At 34.5% G+C, this 13848-nt stretch overlaps 1 protein-coding gene across 2 annotated transcripts in view; it reads right to left on the reverse strand.

Annotated features, from left to right (window-relative positions):
* The window catches only part of LOC145294080 (cytokine receptor-like factor 3), a 67421-nt gene extending 54128 nt beyond the window's left edge, over positions 1-13293 (reverse strand). The window contains exon 1 of one of the 2 annotated variants that reach the window (XM_080141136.1): positions 12741-13293. The gene's annotated coding sequence lies outside the window, so the exon portion shown is untranslated. Of the gene's footprint in view, positions 1-12736 lie in introns of both variants that reach the window. The other variant, XM_080141137.1, reaches the window with a different exon arrangement.
* Between the last annotated feature and the right edge of the window lie 555 nt (positions 13294-13848).

Raw genomic sequence — 13848 nt, forward strand, 5'->3', positions numbered from 1 at the left:
TGTTCCTCCCTCCTAAGTTTTTCTGAGTGTTCACATGTAATCGTCTAAAAAAAAAATAAAAAAATAAAACACAGGAATCAAAAAGTCAAATTAAAATGAAAATTACATCTACATTTTAAGGTAAAAAATTTAAACTAGTGCACTTTTGTGCCATTTTTACCCTCTATTTACACACTTGTGCCATTTTTACTTGTAGTATTATTACCATGCGCAATACAAATGGCCATATACCCTTATTATATCAATGAGGATGAGTATCCTTGCTGCTTCAGTTGCTTGGAGACCTGGGTAGTAGTATTAGTCAGGAATCCGTTCTTAACATTTAGCCCGACAGGTGCAAGGCCAGAAACTGATCCAGTTCCTGTCGGACTGAGGTACGCCACCTGAGTAGTACTTAAGAGGTCCACCGCTCCAGGCCTGGCCACTTGGCTTTCAAGTGGAGTAAATTTATCGCTTACTGACTGAAGCGCCCCTAGTGGGGCATGTCGACGGGGCTGTCCAGGTAATTTTTTTTTTTGTTAAGCCAAAGTACTCCTCTTTTAGCTTGAACACACCCACCCTCTGACCTCGTCAAATCGTGCTGTGGTGGAAAGCATGTTAAATATCATGGCACAGCCATGTTACCCAAAATTCTTATCCTTCAGGTCCTCACAAAGTAAAATTCATCTTCTCAACACCAATGTCAATTTGTTGCTTAAGTGTCACAATCTTACACGACTACATACGAAGTGCCTTCAATAAGTTTCCAGCCTTTTTTTGTATGGGCACTTTTATTGATAGTACACGCATGAAACTCTAGTCCCCTTTCAAAGTGATCTCTTCCGGCTGCAATGCACTTGTTGTACAATCCCAACAACTTCTGGAAAGCTCCATGGAAGTTCTCTTGTGCGAGCGTGTCAATGATCCTTGTCACAGCCCCTTTCATCTCCTCAATTGTCTCATAATGACATCGTCTAAGGTTCTCCTTGAGCTTAGGGAATAACCAAAAGTCACAAGGAGCAAGGTCTGGACAATAGGGAAGGCGAGGAACTGTCTTGATGCCCATCTTGATCAAAGTCTGTGACAAGGATTGACAAAGGATTGACCAAGGATTGACCAAGGATTGACCAAGGATTGACAAAGGATTGACCAAGGATTGACAAAGGATTGACAAAGGATTGACAAAGGATTGACAAAGGATTGAGTTGTGGACTAGTGCATTGTTCTGGTGGAAATGCAACTGACCCGATTTGAAGAGTGCTGGCCTCTTCTGACAGAATCTCTTCCTGAACTCTCTTAAAACCTCAACATAATATTCCTTGTTGAGGGTCCAGATCGCATTTTCGAAATTCACCAGCTGTGACAATCAGGATTTAGTAGGGTGTATTCCAATTCTTTCTGCAACTGTTCATTTGAACGTGAAATCATGAAAATTGATCAGTCATCACATAAGATGTACAGAAGACAATTTTAAATGCCTGTACAAAAAAAGTCTGGAAACTTGTTGAAACTACCTCATAAAAGAAAGAAAGTACTATGGTTGCGTTTTTACCATTAGTTTCAGGGAAGGAGGAGGGGACAAATAGTTTGGATGATAGCAATTATCTTGGTTTTTTTTTTTTTTTCTAGAGAAACGACCAGCAGCTGATAAAAAAAGGGAGTTTCTGTTCCCTATTTTCATAAACTGTACTTTTATCATTTTCCTTTCTTTATCTTTACATGTGAGGAAGGAAGGGAGGGGGTACATGTGTGTATTCTCTCTATTTTAAAGAACACCAATCGCTAAGGTATTAAATCTTGAGACTTAGGAACCAACTTTTGGCTTTTGTAAAATTATTGTTGATGAATGATGAACTACTGAACCTTTCTCATGGCTGCCTTTTAATTTTTATTCCAAACCCATTTTTTTTTTTACAAAGAGGTTACCACATATCAAGGCCCGAAGGCAACTAGAGGATAAGGGTTAATGTATGTATTGTAGTCATTGGTATAGTAGTGCAGTAATCGTTTGTGGTAGAAATTTGATATAATCAGATTATTTGTGATGACAGTTCAATAAGAACCTGTTTATGTTGGACTTGAAGACGACAATATTGTAGTCAACTGAAGAGTAGACCAGTGGGATAGAGTTCCACAGATCGGCAGTTCTAGGAAAGAAGCTTTGTTGATGGAATTCACGTTTAGAGTATTTTTGTTTTTACAGAATTTGAATCTAAACCGATTTTGCCAAACTATACCCAAAGGGGGGGGGGCAGTTCTGTTCAAATTCTGTAGAAGCGCTCTTATTAATACCGGCTACTGGCACTGCCCGGGAGTCTTCAGGTGGGGTATTTTCTCCAATAGCTAACAAAACAGAGGTGAAAAAAATATATACAACAAATAAATGTTACCAAAGACGAGACAAGTTACTTTTGTGTCTACCTGAATGTTTATTTTTATGTTTTAACTTATTTTACTGCATTTATTTACTTTGAAATAAAAGTACTGACAAGTTTGAGTAAAATTTTTAAAAATGACAGTTTCCTTAAAGCCATTTGAAGCTTCAATAATTGCTCAAAACTCGAAAATTAAACAAAATACTGGTAAAACATTGAATTTTTACACAACTGTTGACATTTATTAGATGGGTTCTACCAGTATTTTCTTTAATTTTCTATTTTTGAGTGATTATCAAGAGTCCAAATGACTATAACAAAACTACCATTTATTTTTTCTTCTAACTCTACTTGACACAACTTTTGCTTCAAAGTAAATAGTCGTTTTGCCTATGTTTAATATCAAATAATAGATACCTATTTACTATGACATATTTACTTTTTACTATGACCCTTAGATATGCGCATTATACATACATGCCTCATGAATGTGCGGATAATATCGCATGTGTACATACATAAGTGCATATGATTGCAACTATTTGTACTCATATCTATGGGCATATGTGTTTCGCTTTTGTGTGGTTCGTTTGTGGTGTAACTTTCAATAACAGTTTCAAACATACAAGTCATAATTTCATCTATTTCATTTTGGTTGATTTTTTTTTCACTTTGGAATATTTTGATGTTCCTTGATAAAAACTAATTTTTGTTAGTTTTTTTGGGTTTTTTTTTTTTTTAGATTTTCTTTTGTTTTTGTTTTATGTTTATTTTCAATGTGATTTTAAACATTTAGGTTAACTGGAGTCTGCATATGTAACTTCCTTCATTTTTCATGAAGGACTTCACAGCAGCCCATGACTTGTAATTATAATATGATCAGGCCCGCAAGTTCAGATGAGTTTTCAACCCTGGTGTAAAGGCTTTCAACTTGTTTTTAAACTATTAACAAATGATTATAGTGACTAACTTGTTTGTAACCGAAATGCATTCCAGTGGATTGAATTTATAATTGAATTATAAATTAATAAATTCTTTAAGAATCTATTTTAATACTTTATGCAATAGCATTTTTGATGTCAAATAATCAACTAATAAGAAAAAATGTCTAAGTGATATATAGACGAGAAACACAGATACACAATTTTATTAATGCATTTAAAAAATCTTAAAGGTTTACAAAGATAATGGGAAGAGAGTAGAAAAAACAAAAAATGGTAGAACAATCATCATCATCATAATTAATTAGAGAAAAGAGCTAAACTCAATGAAAATATATGGTACTTGTGTAGCTTATGGAGCATGCTATTTTTTTAGAGAGGATTTTCAAGTTTAATTCAATTTTTACGATATCTTATTAAATTGTTAAGTGAAGTCATGGTCATGGCTGCGGCATTTACTCTGCGTCTGTCAGGCCAGCTCTTTCTGACAAGTTCATTACATCTCGAACACTGGCTGACCAGGCATAGCAATTCAAGGCTGCTTCCAGTATAAGTGCAAGCCATTCATGGTTCCAGCGACAAACCCCACAAAAGGTGAGGACCCAGGATGCTGCTTCATCATCCAGAGCCAGGTTTTGAATTGGCCACTGCAACATTTCTTCCAGTCTGGTGGTGGTGGTGGTGGTGGTGGTGGTGGTGGATTTCACAAATGAAGTTGCCTGGGTATTGTTAAAGGGCATGGCCAAATCAATGAAGGCATCTGGCAAGGAAAGAGGTTTTAGAGAGTGGATCTTACAACAAACACAAATTTTACTGTTGGGGATAAACTATCACCAGCGGATACCTTTAGTTTGTGTAGGTCATTTACTCTCATAAGCCAAGTCTCGCATAAAGGAGAACTGTACGATGCCAACCTGGTAGATCTTGACTTTATTGTTCAGCTTTATTTCGTTTTGAGCCCAGAGCTGCAATTCAAGTCGACAGAAGGCAGTGTGAGCATTACTGATGCGGTTGAGGATGTTTTCCATCCCTTGGCCTGTTGCGATGATAATGGAGCCAAGATATTTGAACTGGTTGATCTCTTCAAGGGTTTCTGTATTGAGGTTGTATTTCATTTCAAAGAAGAGCTGCCATCAGGATCTTTGTCTTATTGGCATTCATCTTCATGCCGACTTTTGAAGCATAAGATTTCTTGGTTTGGTTGTTTTACAGCATATCAACCCTCTTCAGATTATTTAATGCCAAATCCAGTGATTTTGAAGAAAATTTTATTAATAGAATTTTTTTTTTTTTTTTCAAGTCGGTTTCTATTTAACCCATAGTTGGGACCCTAACAGGTACTACCACTCAGAGTCAGAGTGGATCTGGGAGCAATAGCAATTAAAGGGTGGCTCCATACTCCCCAAAGCCCACAAGCTGGAGCCTCACCATCGGATATAGTTTATGGTCATATCCAGGATCAAGATTTCTTGTAAATGACCAATGTCAGCAAAGTTTTTACTCAACATAGCAATATCATCAGCATAGTTGAGATTCGATATTTGTCGACCATGACTAACTGTTACACCATGAAAGCTGCCCAAGGCTTTCAATATGACCCAGTCAATGGCATAATTGAGGGTGTAAGCAAGAAAATGTATCCCTGCTGGACACCAGAGAGAATATCTAAGAAACATTACTCCTGACCATACACATGGACTTTGGGTGAAGTACAGAATAGTTAACAAAGATATCCCCTCCCCATGTTAAGAATGGCTTTCTAAATAACATTACTGCAACATGGTCCATAAACTGCACAAGTACCAAATATATATTCAAGCTTACATTTTTTTTTTGTTTTTTTATATACACAAACTAAAATCAACTCAATAGTAAGAGAGAAAATAAATAATAACAATAATAAAACAGAGAGGCATTTTCTAAGGAGACTCACGATCACTGTTTATCGCCATGATGCCACTCAACAACATACTTAGGAAATGTGATGTCGGATACAAGTTTATAGACAAAGAATAAACCACCTCATATATATGGATGATCTGAAGTTATTTGCAAAAAGCAAAAAGGAACTGGAAAAGCTGATAAACACAATCAGAATATAAAGCCAGGCCATTGGAATGGAATTGGAAATGGAAAAGTGTGCACAACTAGAGATGAAAAAGGAAAAATGAGAGACATCAAAAGACATAGAATTACTCAACAAAGAGGAGATGAGAGTGTTTGGTGAACATGAGACTTACCAATATTTATGAATTCCAGAAGCAAACACTATCAAATCTATAGAAATGGAAGTGAAGATTGGAAAAAGAGTACTTGCGAAAACTCTTAGAAACAAGACTATACAATAGAAATTTAATTAAAAGAATAAACACTTAGGAAGTATCACTAATAAGACACTCTGTACTATTCAGAGGCTGAACCAAAGAAAAACTTCAGTATTTTGATCAGAAAACTCATGCACAAGAAAAGTGGAACGAGAAGGAGCTACATGAACGATTATAAGATTAATAAGAATAACAAAAGAAGAGACTCATGAAAACACTCTGACATGGCTAAGAAAAGGACACATGAACAGAGAAACAGAATTTCTATTGACAGCAGCACAGAACAATGCGATTAGAACTAACCACATCAAAGATGAAATAGATAAAACACAGGAAATCAGTAAATGTGGACTCTGGACAAAGAGACAAAACGATAAACTACATAAGCGAATCCACAAACAACCCAAAAAAGATTACAAGAACAGACACAACTGCTTGGGAAAAGCAATAAACTGGGAATTCTGTAGATGATTGCATTTCGAACATGCATACAAATGGTAGAGGTACAAATCAGAGACTGTGCTGGAAAATGAAACCCACAACATCTTTTGGGACACGGAGATACAAACAGATAAACTCATTCAAGCAAGGAGATCGGACACTATAATAATTAAGTAAAGTAAGCAGACCACAAGGTGAAGATCGAAGAGACAGGAAAACGAAACAAATATGTAGAACTTGCCAGAAAACTAAAAGGAATCTGAAATAAGAAAATCAATTAAACACCAATAATTGTAAGTAAACAAGCCTAAAGAAATTTGAAACAAAAAAAAAAAATGGAATTAAAGGGAAGACTGAAACTATACAACAGCTGAATTCTTAAGGAAAACCCTTGAATACAGAAACCCACTTGAGCTGCAAATGCTAACTGGCCATATGGAAACTGTAACGCAAATAAAACAAAAAGATAGAGGAACACCAAATGGAACAAAGAAAATTAAAACCTCAAAATGGTGGTGTTGGCATCGACTTGCACCAAACCAAATAGTCTTGAAGGGTCCAGGAGGATGGAAAGACTGAGAAGGGAAAGCATTGATCAAACTTTCACTGGATAAGTACAAAGAGGACTGAGATATTGGAAAGGCTTGTTGCCACTGAAATTCCAGTGAAAACCAAGAGTTCCTATTGACTTTGCCTCCCCACGGGACAGAGTTAGACACCAGGGTCGTTTTTTAATGTAGAGAAAAGGGACAAAAGCAAAAAATATCTCAGTCGTGAAGGATTTCTCCTCCACTGACAAATTGAAGTGCAGCATCTGAATAGCAGATACTACACTTTGAGTTATATATTTGTTATTTACTCTGAAAAGTTTACAACAAAAAAGCAATAAACAAAATATTAGGCACAAGGCCACTCAAAAATTGGGGAGGGGGTGTCTATGGTCATCCTCATCACTATACCTTTGATAGTCTATGCTTGATCCTAGCTAAAGTTCTCATTCACCACTATACCACAAGCACACCGGGGGGGGGGGTCGTCCTACCTAAGGTTCCCAAATCATAAGGAGCGCGCGTGCGCGCATTTTTAAACAATAGAATAAATGAGTAAACATAAAATTCTATAAAACGTCGTTTGTTTAATTTCATTTCATTGGCTTGGGATGGGGGAAAAAAGTACAAAAAACGTTTTTTTAATGTTAGTGAGACCCTCCCAGTCCTCTCTAGGTGGTAGAATGTTTTCCAGCTTGGTGTTGGCCGAAAACAAGCAAGTTGTTCTCTATATGAGGCTGAAATTCTAGGTAGGATCAAAGAAACTGGGATTGGGGGGGGGGGGGGTATGTGAAGTTTCTCCACTGTGGACGAAAAAGAAAGGATCAGGGTGTGAACATCTTGGAGGTTTTCTATCAGGGATGGAGAGGGGGGGGCATTCACTCGGCTTGCTAAGAACCTAGTCTAAACACTTGTTTTACGGATCTGGAGTCCTGCAGAATCTGGAACTGTGTGTGCCATGCTTAGACGGGAACGCAAACTCCAACTTGGCACCTCTACGCATACACGGATTCACTATCTTTATCCGTCTTCGGTCAAAGGCCTCGGAATATAATCTTTTCCTATCACATCTGATCTTTATCTTCAGCTGGTGCTTGAAGAAAGGGACCAGATCCTGATTCGCAAAAGATTCAACCCCGCGCTTCTCTTGCATTCTTGAACTTCATATCACCATTCGTCTCTCTCTGTCCTTCGGCGGCTCTGCGCTGTAGATAACATTGTCCTATGTTATCCACAGTGCAGAGCCAGCGATGCTGCTTGGAATCGATGCGAGCCGTCATCTCATTGACATATGCCCAGTACCGTCTGAGTCTGCTGCAATCGAAAAATGCGTGTTCTGGCATTTCCTCGGCTGGAGTGCTGCAACGGAGACACCCTGACGAACTCACTAGTCCAGCACTTTTCAGTATGGCGTTGAGGGGCAACCTGTTTCAGGTCAATCGTCAGCTGAAGGAAAACTCAGAGTTGTTAAGATGACTCGAACCTGGTGCCAAGATCCACTGGGAGCAGATTTCCTCCTTCGACAACCCCAGATGCTCGTCGACAGCCTCCCCTCATTAGTTCCTTATATAGTTTTCTAGTCAGCTATGAAAGGTCGCTGGACCTTGGGAGGTTCCTTAGCGCGGCCCTACATGCCGTCGACATGCCTCAAGTTTGTGGTCGAGAATAAGGTTGGGAAAATACTTGATCTTGATCCGAAGGCCAAGAAATGTTAAACCAAGAGTTATTGCCAGTGAGAGGTCAATATCAAGAGGCTGTTGCAATAATGCAAAGTGTGAAAGAGGGAGAGAATATTAGAAATCCGAGGAGACTTGTTGTCGCTTAGACTCGAGAGAACACCACCGGTTGTTGTCAGTGAGTAATCTTTGATGATGGTCTAAATGAGAACTATTAGTGAATACAAATAATAATACATCTTTTGTCTAACGATTTGTGAATTAAATGGAGGAGATTCTATTACTTGCCTCCCCACGAGGACAGAGACACAAAACCAGCTCCCTATAAAAGGCCATTGGATTATGGCAAGAATTAAAATTGCCTGTCTAGAAGGAATTCACCCTTACTGTCCGAAGATAGACGTGCAGTACCAGAAAAGATGCTACACTTTGCAAAAGGGATTACTTTGAACAGCTTTGTTTAGAGAGAGTGGGAGAGTATTTAATTCTTTGAATCAAAATCTAAATTCTAAAAATGCGCAGAATTGAAAAAAAAAATCAAATGCTTCAAATTTATTTGTACTTACTTAAATAATAATTAGTATTATTATTATTAGTAGTAGTAGTAATTTATTATAATTATATATATATATATATATATATATATATATACTCGGGTTTTTTTTATTCAAAAGTAATAGACTAGTGAATTCAACGAGGTTGTTAGATAGTGCTCAATAAAAAGAGCTGATAATACTTGTTTATTGTTATATAAACATGTTTAAATCCCGCTGCTACAAACAGCCATTTGTTTCAATCAAACAACAGATATCATCAGGCAGCGACTTGACTATTCAAATGTTCAATGAATAATCATTATTATTTTATCATCGTTATTCATTGAACATTTGAATAGTCAAGTCGCTGCCTGATGATATCTGTTGTTTGATTGAAACAAATGGCTGTTTGTAGCAGCGGGATGTAAACATGTTTATATAACAATAAACAAGTATATATATATATATATATATATATATATATATATATATATTAGTGCTGGTGAGTGGTGACTGGTGCAAACCGCGCTATTTTTAAATAGTATTTTCACGTTCAATTAAAGTTTTACATCTTTTTTATTAAATTGTTAAATGAAAGTCCAGAATAGTTACAAAACACACTCCTCTTTCCATGTTAAGAATGGATTTCTAAATAACGTTATTATTTCAGCACGGTTTAATAAGTGCACAATGCACAAATACTAATATATAATAAAAGTAATAATAATAATAATTTTTTTTTTTTTAAATACTGTCTTTGAATCAAAACAATCAGAATCTTGAAAAACAAAAATGATTTTAAAATAAATAACTAAACCCCTATGTCAACAAAGCTGGAATGCTGCATTGCTGCAATGCTGCATTGCATTGCTTCATGGATCGATATCATTTAAATATTGGTTTAGTAAAAAAAAAAAAAAAAAAAATGTCTATCAAATATTGCAACCATGAACAAGTAATATCCGTTCAGAGTCGTGTCCCCTGTGTGCAGACTCTTAATCTATTTTATAACGTCTAAGAAAAATGCAATTTTACCCAATTTTCCGTAAAAGTTACTTTAAATTATAAATAATTTTCTACTCAATGAATTTTTGGATATATTAATATTTTCATGACAATTAAGTACGTATTGTTTTTACTTAAAACGACATTTAAAAAAAATCGATCTGTCGATTATCTTAACAATTCATGAACGAAATATCGTTTATATATAATCTATTCGATTGATTATTACACATTCGATTAATTGAATATATAGCTTCTTGTGTTTATAAAAAAAAATTGCTTAATCCTTGAAATGATTTTCTTAAATTTAAAAATCAATAACAAACCGGTGACGTGTTTTTCTTCTTTAAAAAGATAAAACTATTAAAAAAAAAAAAAATGAAAAATTATCCATTAAACTTGGAAATTCATGTTAATTTTATTTTTTATAAACAAAAACGCATTTCAACAATGATGATGCGGAAGAAATTTATGGATTTGATGATAGCAAAACAAACAAAAAAGAATACCAATAAAAATCGGGCATGTTTATTCCTTAAAAAATTAAAGAATATAAAATGTCGATTTCAAGCAAAGAATCGTTCATTCGTTACATTAAAAGAGATAAAGTTAATTTAAAACGGAAAATTAAATGATTAAATATTTGACAAGGTACCGGCTTTTTAAAGAATGGTCCGTCCGCTTGTCCAATGAAAATGGCCACAAAAACAGGGAGTATATTTTTTAAGGGTTTTACATCAGTCTTCGATTTTATGACAATTATAATAAAATCGAAACAAATATTTTGCCAGTAATTTGCTATTGATCTACAAACTAAAATTTGTTTCAATCAATCTAAAAATAAAATTTTTAACGGGATTATTCGCTTTAAAAAGTTAGCCAAAGAATTAAATTGGTACTTCTACAGAATTTGAACCAAATCAAACCGATTGTTGCCTAAGAAAAACTAAAAATTAATTTCGGTTAAAAAATTTTTTTTAAATAAGTTCGGTTCAGATTCTGTAGAATCAACACTGAATTTACTAACTGAAAGCTGATCGTTTAGTTTGTCCAAAGATTTAAGGGTTGGAGGTATTTTTATTTTATTATTTGCACTTGAACTATTTTACTTTTAATGAAGGTTTTATTTTAAAACAGAAAAGAATCATTATTTATTTGAAAGGTGGGGAGGGGAGAAAGCCATCCTCATCATTGACGTTGTTAAAAGCACAAAAAAAAATGCAGAAACGTAAATTAATTGCTTAATTATGCATTCATGGCTTTTTTGTTTTGTTTTTTTTTACGAAATTATTACCAGATTGGATTTGATTTCGCAATATCAACAAATAAAAATTAAGTAAACAAAATATATTACAATTTTGCATGTAATTTTCGGCATCTGCAAACAAAATTATTAAAAAACAAAACAAAAAAACCCAGCAAATCAAAGAACATTTGCAATCAGCATTTTCAACAAGATCCTTAAAGAAAGAAAAAGGTACTCGTAAAAAAAAGAAAGAAGAACCCTTAAGATTTCAGTTCTTATAGAATCGGTTTCGAGAATTGACAGAGAATTGACTCAGAATCCGGAGTCGGTCCAGGAAACTGTCGAAACAATTTACAATTAGAAAAATCTTTAAGAATTATTTATTTATTTGAACTCTAACTTAACACTTAGCATGCTTCGTGTTTTATGCCTTACATTTTTTCGCGGCTTTCTAATCGTGAACTGCTTCGGCAATTTCCTGGACTAACTACGGATTCTCCGTCAATGTTCGAAACCGATTTCATAAGAACTGAAATCCACTGGCTTACAAGAACAAAATTATTACCTATACGTTTTTTATTATTATTATTATTATTATTATAAATGAGTATATAAGGCTTTCTTCAAGGAAAGTCCCCCGACCCGACGCTTGCTGCAGACCTGTCAGGCTAAAATCGAACATCATGAGAAATAAAAAGAAAAGCGTATCCAATGCAGAATATCTCAAGTTTTTATTCATAAGGCTTTATCGAAATTAAAAATAAAATTTTAAAAAAATTTTTAAATAAAATAAAAACGCTATATTGGGAATATTCTGTATTATTTTTTATTTTATTTTTTAATGTATGATTGTTTGATTTTAGTCTGGCAGTCCCGCAATCCCGCATTAAGCGTCGGAGGGACTTTGCTTGAAGAAAGCAGTATAAAAATAAATTTTAAAAATGTGTCATTGCTTGATTAACTAAATAAAATTTAAAAGGTATTTTGTGTGTTAACGCGCTGAAATAACGTTATTATTTAGAATCCCATTCTTAACATGAGGAGGGGAGAATGTTCTGTAACTATTCTGTACTTTCACCTAACAATTTAATAGAAAAAAATGGTGCTAGTGCACTTACTGATCCGCGCTATTTTTTAAATCGTATTTCCAAGTTTAATTAAAGTTCTATGATATGTTTTTTATTCAATTGTAAGGTTAAAGTATAGAATAGGTACAAAACACCCTCCCTTCCCCATGTTAAGAATGGCTTTTTAAATAATAACGTTATTATTTCAGCACGGGCCAATAACTCCACTAGTACCGAAAAAATATCGTAAGGATTGAATTTAATTTGAAAATTCTATTTTTTTAAAAATAGCACGGTAACATAGATGCAAAAGCGAAAGCGCTATTTTAAAACAAATAAACGTGTTACAGAAAAGCTATTCATAACTTTTGACAAAATAAATTTACCGTTATTGTTGTATGTTGTACCAGTAATTTTTTGTTTGTTTTGCAATAAATAGTTACAACTTTTTAAAAGCTCGAAAAGTTTTATTTATTTATAATATTCCATTATAAAATTCCATCTGATCGTTAAAGGCCATTTTTTATAACGGTAAACAATAGATGACAGGAAACGTAATTAGATTTAAAAAAAAAAAAAAAAAAAAAAAAACACGCACCTACCTTAATTTATTTCAAAACCAGTGCGACGTTTTGTCTCACGCTAGAATCATACTGTTGCCTGACTTTTTTTGCTTATGGTCAACAAAAGCCACAAAGAGTTGCGTCAAATTGCAGAATCGATAATTAAGGGGTTCCTTCCCCAGTTATTATAATTGTAAAGCAAATCCTTCGACTAGGGAAAGTAAAGTCTTTTTTTATTATTATTTTTGGTGTTGTTTGTATATTAAATGCACTTCTCGTCAACAGGAATCTCCCTCCGCCAGCCGCCGTTTCCTTCCTGTGTTTCGAAAACGTTGCTCAATGCCCCCATCTCCGCCCTATCCGCCGAATTAACCGAGTTATCTCCCCTTGATAATGGGCAACCCATTCCACTAGAGAGCGCTCTGCGCTACCGATCTTTCAAAATCTTTAACTTTTTAGGGCTTGCGTAATTAAACCTATTAAAAAAATGGTGCTTTTTATGATAGAGTTGACAAATCGATTTTTTTTTTAAATATATCGTTTTAAGCAAAAACAATGGTGAATGTGTAGTTTAGCGGCGTAAATTATTTGACAGACAAAAGTTATAAAAACTGCTTATTTTTATATAAAACACACTTTGGCCTTCTGAACGCCAAATTTGGCCTTTTTTACGCTCTTTCATGAAACTTTGTTTTTGGCCGCCATATTTTTTTCTAATGAAAGAGCGTAAAAAAGCCAAATTTGGCCTTAAAAAGGCCAATCTGTCAAACCTAAGAAAGGACAAGTTTTAAACAACACGGCGGCCTCGAATGTCGTCGTACACTTAGTCTAATAAAAAATGATGAAAAAATGATAAAAGTGATTTTTTTTTCTGGCTTTATTTCAGCCTTTAGGTCTAATATTGTGTTTTATATAAAAATAAACAGTTTTTATAATTTTTGTCTTTCAAATAATTTACGCCGCTAAACTACACATTTACCAAAACAATATATATATGTAATTGTCATGTTGAAAATAATAACTCGAAAAATTATGAAAATCCACCGAGTAGAACAAATGCTATTGTGTTTTTTAGTAATAAAAAAAGTCTATCGCTAAATAACAAATATTGCAGCCATAAACAAGTAATCTAAAATATTCGTTTCGG

Source organism: Euprymna scolopes, chromosome 15 (genome assembly GCF_053919585.1).
Source record: "Euprymna scolopes isolate OS-2025 chromosome 15, ASM5391958v1, whole genome shotgun sequence".
NCBI lineage: Eukaryota > Metazoa > Mollusca > Cephalopoda > Sepiida > Sepiolidae > Euprymna > Euprymna scolopes.